This window comes from Ambystoma mexicanum, chromosome 13 (genome assembly GCF_040938575.1).
Source record: "Ambystoma mexicanum isolate Mex_15411 chromosome 13, UKY_AmexF1_1, whole genome shotgun sequence".
Lineage (NCBI taxonomy): Eukaryota > Metazoa > Chordata > Amphibia > Caudata > Ambystomatidae > Ambystoma > Ambystoma mexicanum.
The window spans coordinates 483,857,016-483,869,020 of NC_090938.1; the positions used below are offsets into that span (position 1 = coordinate 483,857,016).

General features: G+C 48.2%; 1 protein-coding gene across 6 annotated transcripts in view; it reads right to left on the reverse strand.

Annotated features, from left to right (window-relative positions):
- Positions 1-12,005, reverse strand: part of TANC2 (tetratricopeptide repeat, ankyrin repeat and coiled-coil containing 2) — a 3,436,361-nt gene that overhangs the window by 86,606 nt on the left and 3,337,750 nt on the right. The window lies entirely within an intron of this gene.

The window sequence follows — 12,005 nt, forward strand, 5'->3', positions numbered from 1 at the left end:
TTAGTTAGAGATTCAAAGTCTTGCAAGGAGTCAAAAAGAGTTTAGAGTGGCTCAGAAAGTTTAGCCAAAGTGTCCCAGGCACTCCCAGGTTCGAAAGCCGGGGACTAAATCTACCCCGTACAGTCGGTGGCAAGGGAAGCCAGGCGGAACACAGTACCTTAAGCGGAAAGGATCCTCCAGCGGGGGCAGTTGTTCCAGGCAGCGACAGCAAGGCTCGACGTCGGTCAGGGGAGAAGAATATCTCGCTGAAGAGCAGAAGAGAAAGGTCGTAGCGCTGCCCGGGAAGAAACCAGCCGCGGAGTCCTCCGGTTAAAGGGTTGGTACCGACTTTCGCGGTATGGGGGTAAAGTGTGGTATTCCGGATGCCGGGGTGCTTGGCACAGGCAAGGCGGCCACGAGATACCTCAAAGAACGGAAAGAAGGCGAAAACTGGTTGTCCCCACCAGTCAAGGGAAGGAGTCACTCCGTTAAGAGTTCTCCTCGGTCGTCGGGAAAAAGTGGTGAGACGGTTCAGCAGGGCTCCACCGGGTGGTGTCGTCGAAGCAGGTCGGCTCAGCTCTTCCCTCGTCGGATTCTTGGTCCTGTGGCGACTTCTGAAGTCCCAGTCCCCAAAGCCCTGCTTTTATGCAGCAAACCCCCATTCACCCAGCCTAGCTGTCACTCAAACATGCTAAGTGGTGAGCCGGGCGGCTCACCACTTGGGCCAATCAGGACGGAGTGCGACTTGAGTTACCAAGGTAACTCAGTCCAGGGTGCCTAAATCCCCCTCCACCCCTCCTAAGTACCCCAGACAGAGTGGCACCACTTTGGAGGGCTTCTGTGGAGAAGCCCGCCAAAAGTGGAACAAAGGGCTCCACTTTGGGTCAGAGTTACAGAGGCGAACACCAACGCCATTTTAGAATCAAGTTTTGGCAAAAAGTCCCAACCGGAGTTATAAAAATAAATATATACACCGGCGGTATGTTTAAGGCTACCGTAAATAAATAATTAAATGTGTTAGCCTAAAACAAGGGGAAATCCCATAGGGAAATATTCGCGGTCGAATATAAAAAGTAGTTTCCACTGCCACCAGCCAAAACTCGATCAGGGGGGACGGAGACGTGCCCCCTCGACTAACAGACCCTGGGGCAATCGAATTGCCCCAGCCAGTACGTCCACAATATGATGGTTTGTACTGGTTCTGTTCAGGATTCAAGACTAGCAAAGTCTTTGGTGACTTTACATGCCCTGGGAGACAGTAGTCAGTCCCAGGGTATGGAGTCTATGTTGGGGAGTCCCTAGGACACCCCTGGGTCACGGCACAGAGGGTGCTGTGTAACCCACATCACAAAAATACATGAGGCCCTATGGAGTAAAAGACCCCATAGCCCATTCAACACAAGGTTTGTCCAAGATAACACAGTCCAACATGTCCAAGAGTGAGGGTAAAAGAGTCTCACTCTTGGCAGGAGAAAAAATTAAACCCCAGAAATCCAGCAAAGCTGCTGGGGGACTCACTAGGTAGGGAAATTCAGCCTAAACAGAGAATTCTCCCTAACACTCGCCCCCCCCAGACTAAGGGACAGGAGGATTTAATCCACTCCTGGATGAACCTCATACCTCTAGTCGATGATATACATCCTAGAGAGTCCATCAGCATTTTGATGGTGACACCTTGACCTATGTTCAATGGAGAACTCAAAGGTTTTCTTTTGCAAGCTAACGGACCTACAGACCCTTTGAGGAACATCAGTCTTTTTGTTATAGGGGATCTGGTTGACCAGTCCCTCAGAAGTTGGTACAACTTCTGAACCTATGTTAGGCTTTTTCAAGGGGTCCTTATAAAGGATTCCCTTAGATCTAGAGGGGCCTCCAAGGTTCCTCACCACCTCTCTTGTGGGAGCAGGTTGGGTCTTAGGCCTCTTGGTTGGAGGGGTTGGGGTTAGGCAATGTACCTGCTTCCCCTTCCTCTTAGATCTACCCTTACCTATTTTAGGAGTTTCCCCCCTAATATTAGGATTTGAGTTGGGGTCTTCAGTAGAAGGTCCAACAGTCTGAAGGTTTTTGGCCTTAGACTTTTCTTTTCTGGTTTTCCACCAGCACTGAGAATTACCAGTTCTCTCAGGTCCAGATAGGGGCCTAGTTGGTCTATCCACCTCTTCCTCAGAAGTAGGGGGAGTCAGAGACTCTGAGACTAGGGGAACAATGATGGAGCTTGGTTGGGGCGCCCATGTTCCTAGCATACTATCCTGAAATGTGCCTGGGTTAGAGGTCAACTTACTAACACCAGGGCTTGTAGTGGGGTTCTCAGTAGAGGGTCCCACAGGCTTAGAAGGGTCCTTCAAGGTAGCCTTTCTAGCCAATTTGGTTAAGTTCTGCTTCTCCATACTGGGAGGCCTGGGGGTATGTGACACTACTCCTAGAGTTCTTAGGTCATTCCCCAACAGGACCTTCCCAGGTACCTCAGTCTGAACACTGACAGGGATCCTCACTGTCATGTTGTTACACTGAATGAGGGCTGGTAGGATAGGAACCATTTGGACAGGGCCTCCAGACATCTTAGTGGGACCTTTGGGTGCTTTGGCCACATCCTCAGGTTGAAAGAAGCTTTCATCCACTACTGTTCTGCTGGCCCCAGTGTCTCTCCTGGCAGGAGTATCCTGGCCATTGACAAGAACACTGTCCACATAATACACCTTAGAGTTAACAGGTAGGGAGTTATACACAACCCTATTCTGGGGACTAACCAGACCCATAGGCTCTAAGTTTACAGTTGCTTGAAGACCCAAGGGTTCTTCAGCAAAGAGTTCAAAGTGGGCACTAGCCATCTGTACTTCATCCTCAGGAGTGAAGGCTAAGGAGACTGTGCTGATCCCTGCAGGTTTACCCTTGCACTTGGGATCTCCTTTGATATGGTCAGTACCCTGACAGACATAGCATTGTCCAAATGCTCTCTGGAAGGGTGGCTTGTTCTGACCTCCTTCTGGCTTGTGGCCAGAAGGTACAGTAGCCTGACTAGGTTTCCCATGTGGCTTACCCTGGTTATTTTGTGGTTTGGGGCCCTCTTTGGGATAGGAATTATTAGAATTCTCTTTGGAGTCCTTTTTAGACTGTTTCTCCCCATCCTTCTTCTGAGTTACCCCAGAATCCTTGTGAGTGGCCCTGTTGGCAACCCATAAGTCAGCAGCCTTAGCTAGCCTCCTGGAATCCAATTCCCTGGAATCAGCCAAGTGTTGTCTGAGCTCAGGAGAGCAGGCATCATAAATAGTCTCCAACATAAACAAATTCTTCATACCTTCATAAGTGTTCACCTTGTAACCCTTAATCCATCCCTCTAAGTTTTTCAAACATTCACTCACCCAGGTAGCCCAAGGGGTACCATCATGCTTTTTGAGGTTCCTAAACCTCTTAAGATACTGGGAAGGGGTCTTCCCAAACCTAGCTATCAAAGCTAGTTTCACACATTCATAGTCCTTCCTATCCTCCTCCCCCATCTCCATTACCACATCAGTTGCAACAGGGGGAAGCCTAGAGAACAACCAGGTGAGTAAGTCATTTCCTGTGATGTTCTGGAGCCCATGATTATATTCAAACAGAGACAACCAATCCAACACATCCAACTTAGGCTCATACATACCAACCAATTCTTTAGGCATCCGGGGTCTTTTAGGACTGGAACTTCTAGAGGAGCCAGAGAGAGAAACATTCTCAACAGATAATTTCTTCATTTCTAAGTCATACTTGAGCTCCATTTCCCTTAGCCTTAGTTCTTTGTCAGTTTGAGCATTAAGTTTCTTATACTCCAATTCTAGCTTCATTTTCTCCAGTTCAAAGTACTGAGGACTAAATGTGGGACCTGGTAAAGGTCCAGTAGGCACAGCAGGTAGAGCAGGCAGAGGCCTAGGGGGGACAGTTACAACAGCCTCACCCTCCTCTTCTGACTCTTCCTCAGAAACATCAACATTTTGCTCCATGTTAACTTCAACACTGTCATCTACAGTTGCTGGAGTGGTAGGTTCCTCTGAACCATCACCCAGACTTTGGTTAGCTAACAATCTTTCAATCAGCTCCATTTTCTTGCCCTTAGTCAGGAGATCCTTATGTTTACAGAGCACTCTTAAACAATCAGCAGTTTTGGCTGCAAGGGACTCTTGACTATAGCTTTCTATAACTGACATGTTAGAGGTTTTACTTTTTCAGTGCTAAGCTTTGTGGTTAGTTGCACTAAGGTATCTAAAGCACAATAAAATGTATACTCAATACAAATCCCACCGCTGTACACCAGTGTTAGGCAGAAACCTGTGCAGTTCCCTTGGGGAACACTGCAAAAGATTTAAGACTACAGGTAGAGCAGTAAACCCCTTTGGTAGCAGTCCGCACCACCCAGATTTACCTGGTAGCTGTGGCTGAGCAGTCAGACTTCTCTCAAGAAGAGTTAGGCAGTATGCAAAGTATACACAATATGTACCAAAACACAATAGCACAAGCAAACACTGACCAGAGCTTGGTTTCAAAAGTATATAGTTATTTATTTAAAAACACATAAATTAAAAACACTCTAGCACAATATAGTAAACACTTCAAACACAGTTATAATGAAAGTAGATTCAATCCTTTCTCCTATCTAGACAACTCTAGGTTAACACCACTTAATTAAAACAGAGGTGAGTGCTTAACGTTAGATGACACTCTAGTAGTTTCCAAGAAAGGGAGAGAAAAAGCAGAAATGGGTTAAACACACCACTCTAAGGTCCAGAACACTTGCAATAGGCTCAAAGAAGCACAAAGTCACAGGTGAGCAAAAGTCACTAGGCAGGGCCCACTCTTAGAGTAGCCGGAGCGAAAATGTGCCCAAGATCACACTGTTAGTTAGAGATTCAAAGTCTTGCAAGGAGTCAAAAAGAGTTTAGAGTGGCTCAGAAAGTTTAGCCAAAGTGTCCCAGGCACTCCCAGGTTCGAAAGCCGGGGACTAAATCTACCCCGTACAGTCGGTGGCAAGGGAAGCCAGGCGGAACACAGTACCTTAAGCGGAAAGGATCCTCCAGCGGGGGCAGTTGTTCCAGGCAGCGACAGCAAGGCTCGACGTCGGTCAGGGGAGAAGAATATCTCGCTGAAGAGCAGAAGAGAAAGGTCGTAGCGCTGCCCGGGAAGAAACCAGCCGCGGAGTCCTCCGGTTAAAGGGTTGGTACCGACTTTCGCGGTATGGGGGTAAAGTGTGGTATTCCGGATGCCGGGGTGCTTGGCACAGGCAAGGCGGCCACGAGATACCTCAAAGAACGGAAAGAAGGCGAAAACTGGTTGTCCCCACCAGTCAAGGGAAGGAGTCACTCCGTTAAGAGTTCTCCTCGGTCGTCGGGAAAAAGTGGTGAGACGGTTCAGCAGGGCTCCACCGGGTGGTGTCGTCGAAGCAGGTCGGCTCAGCTCTTCCCTCGTCGGATTCTTGGTCCTGTGGCGACTTCTGAAGTCCCAGTCCCCAAAGCCCTGCTTTTATGCAGCAAACCCCCATTCACCCAGCCTAGCTGTCACTCAAACATGCTAAGTGGTGAGCCGGGCGGCTCACCACTTGGGCCAATCAGGACGGAGTGCGACTTGAGTTACCAAGGTAACTCAGTCCAGGGTGCCTAAATCCCCCTCCACCCCTCCTAAGTACCCCAGACAGAGTGGCACCACTTTGGAGGGCTTCTGTGGAGAAGCCCGCCAAAAGTGGAACAAAGGGCTCCACTTTGGGTCAGAGTTACAGAGGCGAACACCAACGCCATTTTAGAATCAAGTTTTGGCAAAAAGTCCCAACCGGAGTTATAAAAATAAATATATAAACCGGCGGTATGTTTAAGGCTACCGTAAATAAATAATTAAATGTGTTAGCCTAAAACAAGGGGAAATCCCATAGGGAAATATTCGCGGTCGAATATAAAAAGTAGTTTCCACTGCCACCAGCCAAAACTCGATCAGGGGGGACGGAGACGTGCCCCCTCGACTAACAGACCCTGGGGCAATCGAATTGCCCCAGCCAGTACGTCCACAATATGATGGTTTGTACTGGTTCTGTTCAGGATTCAAGACTAGCAAAGTCTTTGGTGACTTTACATGCCCTGGGAGACAGTAGTCAGTCCCAGGGTATGGAGTCTATGTTGGGGAGTCCCTAGGACACCCCTGGGTCACGGCACAGAGGGTGCTGTGTAACCCACATCACAAAAATACATGAGGCCCTATGGAGTAAAAGACCCCATAGCCCATTCAACACAAGGTTTGTCCAAGATAACACAGTCCAACATGTCCAAGAGTGAGGGTAAAAGAGTCTCACTCTTGGCAGGAGAAAAAATTAAACCCCAGAAATCCAGCAAAGCTGCTGGGGGACTCACTAGGTAGGGAAATTCAGCCTAAACAGAGAATTCTCCCTAACAGCGTGCACGGTGAAAGGATGCACACTTAAATGTATGGGTGGCTGCCTGGGTGTGCCTGTATGGTGAAAGGGCGCACACTTAAATGTATTGGTGACTGTTGTCTGTGTGAGTGTATGGTGAAAGGGTGCACACAAATGTATGGGTGGCTGGGTGTGCGTGTACAGTGAAAGGATGCACACTTAAATGTATGGGTGGCTGCCTGGGTGTGCCTGTATGGTGAAAGGGTGCACACTTAAATGTATGGGTGAGTGCCTGGGTGTGTGTGTGCCTGTATGAGGAAAGGGTGCACACTTAAATGTACTGGTGGATGCCTGGGTGTGCCTGTATTGTTAAAGGGTGCACTCTTAAACGTATGGGTGGCTGCCTGGGTGTGCCTGTATGGTGAAAGAGTGCACACTTAAATGTATGGATGACTGGGTGTGTGTGTGTATATATGGTGAATGGTGTGTATATTTGTGTTAAGGGGCGCAACAAAACCTACATTTCAGGGGGCTAACCATTCAAATGTTGGGAGAGGCGCTAAGTTCATGTGTAGTGGGAGAGGAACAAACATATTTGTGTAGGGGCATCAAACTTCTTTACGCATTTTAACGAGACTATTTTATTGGAGCTTCAATGTTACAAGCAGTTAACTCTCTCCTTTAATTCTGAAAGCACCCACTTATGGACTGCTGTGAGAATGACTGGTCTCCTGATCCCTCTCAACCCTTCCAATCACTCCCCTGGCATGCAAGTATTAAACCCACATCACAATTTCATTTGAATGCAGATACTAACAGTGAAATGCTGTACATTAGTCAGGTCAAGTCAACATAGCCCACAATTTCAGGGGGGGGAGTTCTGAAGCCCAGTTAGCTCAATGGCGTTGCCCCACTACTTGTGTTTAATGCCTTGATTACATATTGGTAATCTTCATTACGCCTAGCCCTATTCTTCCTCATCCCAGTACTTGTGTATGAGGCAGTACTTGTGTATGAGGCACTATGCCACATACACAAGTACCGGGATGAGCTAGAGGTACGTAAAGGTAATGCCTGACTTAGCTACCTGTAATCTTCATTGCTCCTAGTCCCACTCTTCCTCATCCCAGTACTTACCTATGCGGCATGGCGCCTCATAAGTAAGCACTGGGACAAGGAAGAGGGACATGGGGTAATTCTGGGCCAATAAGCTGATTTTGGAGGTTGGGTAAGGGATGGGAAGGAGAGGGGATGTGTGGGCGGGGGGCGGGTTTGTGCAATAAATCATGATGGCCATCCATGTCCATGCTAAGCAAGAATGATGTGTGGTATTAGTGGCTAGAGAGGCATTTTGGTGCAGCCAGTCTAGTCATTCCTCAGTTTGGTATGACTTTTTTAATGGGGCATTTCTGATAAAGCAGTCCTGCTAAGTGTAATTACCTGGCTAGACTGGCATTTGGGTTCTGCCAGTCTAGCCGTTTCTTACTGCGGCATTGTATATTTTTATGGGCATCTGCGATAAAATTATATGATATGATAAGTCATATAGAACGCACCTGTACACAAGTGTTTTTATGCGTGACAAGACAAGGGAAGGAAAACAAAGGGAGGACAAGACAAATGATCTTACTAGGCCTTGTGTCATTCAGATCGTGCAAGTGCGAGAAAGAGAAGTGCAAGGGGAAAGGGAACACGGAAGTGCAAGGGAGAGGGGAGGGGAGAACAGGGCAGCAATGCTCAGAGTAAGTGTAAGGAGAACAAGGGACTGTAGGGTTACAGTTACAGCCCTTAACTGCGTGGTGGGCCCAGAGGCAGTGCAAGGGTGACTGATCAAGAAAGAGCCTGGACTCAGTGACACTGAGGGTAGCCAAGCAACCAGTTAGTGCAGCAGACAGGTAGTTCAGCAGGGGAGGGAGAGAGAGAAAGCAGATGAGAAGAGGAACGTTTTGAGCTGCTTCTGGAACTTCAGGTGGTCCGGCTCAAGTTTGGGAGGCATTCTGTAGAGGAGAGAGATCTACCCCCACTCTCTGCCTGGAGAAGCATCTAACCCTTAGGGCTCGAGAAGGAAGGTATTTTGGAAGAGAACGTTGGATGTAGGGTGGACCCCAGCCCCAGAAAGCCTTGTGGACAATGGAAAGGCTCTTGAACTTGATCCTTGCAGCCACCGAGCCAGTGGAGAGATTTCATGATGGCTTGAGAGATATGGTCCCTGGGCTTGATGCGACGGATAAGTGTTGCAGTCCTATTCTGGATTAGATGCAGAGGGCAGAGAGTAGAGGAAGGCAGATTGAGAAAGTGGCTGTTGCAGTAATCCAGCTTAGAGAGAACCAGGGCTCTGGAGACAGTGAGCTTCTGGGGGAAAGTGAGAAAGGGAAGAGTCCCTTTGAGGAGGTGCAGCTGGTAGTGGGACTTCTTGGCGACGTCTGAGATGTGAGGAGAGAAAGAGAGGGTGGAGTTGAAGATGACACCAGGAATGAGCGAGAGAGGAGAGGAGGCTGAGGGGAGCCTGAACTAAAGCTCTGTATCATCTGCATAACACTGAAAGTTATAGGAGAAGGTAGAGATTAGGTGGGCCAAGTAGAGGTTGAAAAACCAGGGTGATAGGATAGAGACCTGGGGAACGCCACAGTTAGAGACAGGTGGTGGAGAGAAAGGAGCCAAGTTGGACCTTGGCCCAAGAGGAAGGAGGTCAGCCACTCCAGAGCCTGATCCATGATGCCCAGGTTCTCACGGAGTCGATTGCAAGGAATGCTGGAATCAAGGTTAGAGATCAAATCTTCACAGGTGTTCAGGAGAGCAGTTTCCATGCCACTGGCAGCTCTTAAGCCAGACTGATAGTCATGGAGACAACCAACAGATTCAGTGTGGAGAGTAAGGTGGGAGATGTCCAACTTTTCCAAACGTTTGGGAGAGGGGAAAATTCCAGTGGCAAAATATTGATTACAGAAATTGGTTAAGGCTGGAGCAAGGGTGTCAATATGGTCCTTGATGATTCTGGAGGAGCGGGCGAGCACCTGTTTCAATGACACTTCAATAGATGGGACTTGTCTAGAAACCTCGTCAGGTGTTAGAGAGAAAGAGGAGAAGGGACGAGGAGAGGGGGAGATGGCCAAAGGGGGGCAGAGAGAGGGAGAGGAAGAGGAGATAGTGGACAGGATGTCCTGAGTTTTAGCAGAGAAGCAAGAGGCCAAAGCCGTACAGAGGGCCTGCTGAGGGAACAGGAGAGGTAGAGACCACAACAGGAATGGCCAGTTTCTTTCAGATTTGAAAAAGTTTGGCTGTGTTGTTAGAGGCCGCAGAGACACAGGCTTGAATGTGTGCTCTCTTCTTGATAAGTTTTAATGCTTTCGACTGGCATTTTGGTGCAATCAGTCCAGGTATGTCTAAATGTGGCCTGGCATGCTTTACTGTAATGTTATTGCGTGTCTACACTGGTCTACATTGTGCAGCCAATTGGACGTGGTTTCATTGCGTCATGGCATTTTTAATAGCAAAGCATTAATGTTCCTGTGCACTGTTGGTGACTTGCATGTATTGGATTGGTGTTACCCTACAAAACAATAGCAAACACTGGCTTTTTAGCACATTTTTGCTCAGAAAGTGTGCTGCATATTGCATTAAAACACATATTTATATCTTTCTCCTAGTGCAGTGTGCAGCATACCCCTTCAGCAGCACGTTTGTGCGTATTGCGCTAGCGTGTTAATCTAAGCCGGCTCAGAGTGTGGCGTGACCCGTAATTTGTTGCCGAGTTGGGGGGGCCCCCCTCAGCATGGCTCGCAGGGGGGCCCCCAGATCTTGTGTTACGCCACTGAGATGTCTCCATTCCTCGCATGCTAATTTCATTGCAAGGAGCTCCTTTTCGATAACTGAGTAATTCTGTTGACTAGGCGTAAGTGTCTTTGAAAGGTAAGCCACTGGATGTTCTAGACTCTGAGGCTGTTGCAGTAGAACTGCCCCTATAGCTGAGGCTGAAGCATCCGTCTCTAGGATGAAAGGTATGGACTGCCTCAAAACCAGGGGCGAACAAAACAACCTTTCAAACGCATTAAAACTTTGTTCAGCAGGAAGGTTCCATGAGAAAGGCTTGGTTGATATCTTCAGAAGGGCGGTAATGGGTAGCACCACTTCCGAAAATCTAGGGATGAAGAGGCGGTAGAAATGTGCCAATCCCAGGAAGCGTTGTACTTCTTTGACTGAAGTGTGTCTGGGCCAATCAAGGATGGCTGTTACCTTCCTCTCATCCATCCGGACACCCTCATGAGAAAAGATGTACCCAAGGTATGTAACGGAAGGGACACAGAATAGACCCTTTTCCGGTTTGGCTAGTAGTTTATTGTCTTGGAGCTGTTTCATCACCCTTTGTAGGTGTTCCTTGTGTTCTTGGAGAGAGGATGAAAAAACCAGTATGTCATCTAGGTAAATTATGACCGTCAGGTACATCATGTCGGAAATAATCCGGTCCATGAACTGCTGGAAATTAGCAGGGGCGTTAACCAGTCCAAAAGGGCATTACTCTATATTCAAATAGTCCAAATGAGCTGCAAAACGCCGTTTTCCACTCATCACCTGAGTAGACACGCAGAAGGTGGTAAGCACTGCGGAGGTCCAGTTTGGAGAAAACCTTTGCTCCCTGAACCGCTTCAATGATATCTGTTATCAGATGCATAGGATACCGATCTCTAATGGTTGCCTTGCTGAGGCCTCTGCAATCTATGCATGGCTGGAGTTCAGAAGAGTCTCTCTTGGGAATGAAAAATAGAGATGCATCTGCAGGTGATCGGGATGGTCTGATAAGCCCGTTTTCAAAGTTTGCATCCAGGTACGTTTTGAGGGCCTTCTTCTCCAACAATGAAATGGAAAACATCCTGCCAAAGGGAACCAATGCCTCAGGTATCAAATCAATGGTGCAATCCACCGGTCTGTGGGGAGGTAATTCCTGAGGTATCTTCTCCACGAAGACTTGACTGAAAGGGTCTAATTCTGTAGGAATATGGTCAATTCCAAGGGCCTTTTCTGGTTCTGCCGAAAGGGTTTGAACGACACTGTACTGTATCTTGTTAAAAAATGTTCCATGCAATATCCTGAGTGGAATTCCAGCTGATTTTGGTTCCAGTCTATCCGAGGATTGTGTTTCCTCAGCCATGTTATGCCCAATATAATGGGAAAATGCGCTGCTCTAATGATGTCAAATGTCAGTCGCTCACTATGTTGCATTATGGTGACCTGTAGTTCCTCAGTGGTCTGAGTGATGGGGCCCGAACTGAGGGGGGTTCCATCGACGCCTTCTACCTTTTGTCCTTCGACTCTCTGTAGACGGCGAAGGCCCACCTTATCGGCCCAAACTGTATCCACGAATATACCAGCTGCTCCGCACCCCAGGAACGCCAGGGCTTCTATCTTGTGGTTTCCAGAAAGAACTTGTACGGCTAACACCATGAGCATGGCATCCTCCAACATGGGTGAAGAAGCCACTAACAGTGTAACCAAGGAACTGGATGAAACACCTCTGTATCCCATCCCTTCTAGGACCGAGGTCTTGCATTTCCCGAACGCTGGGGTAGTACCTCTGGGCACTCCTGTAGGAGATGTCGGTCTGATCCACAATAAGCCCATAACCCCAGGTCCCTTCGTCGTTTTCTTTCTTCAGGCATGAGTGGTG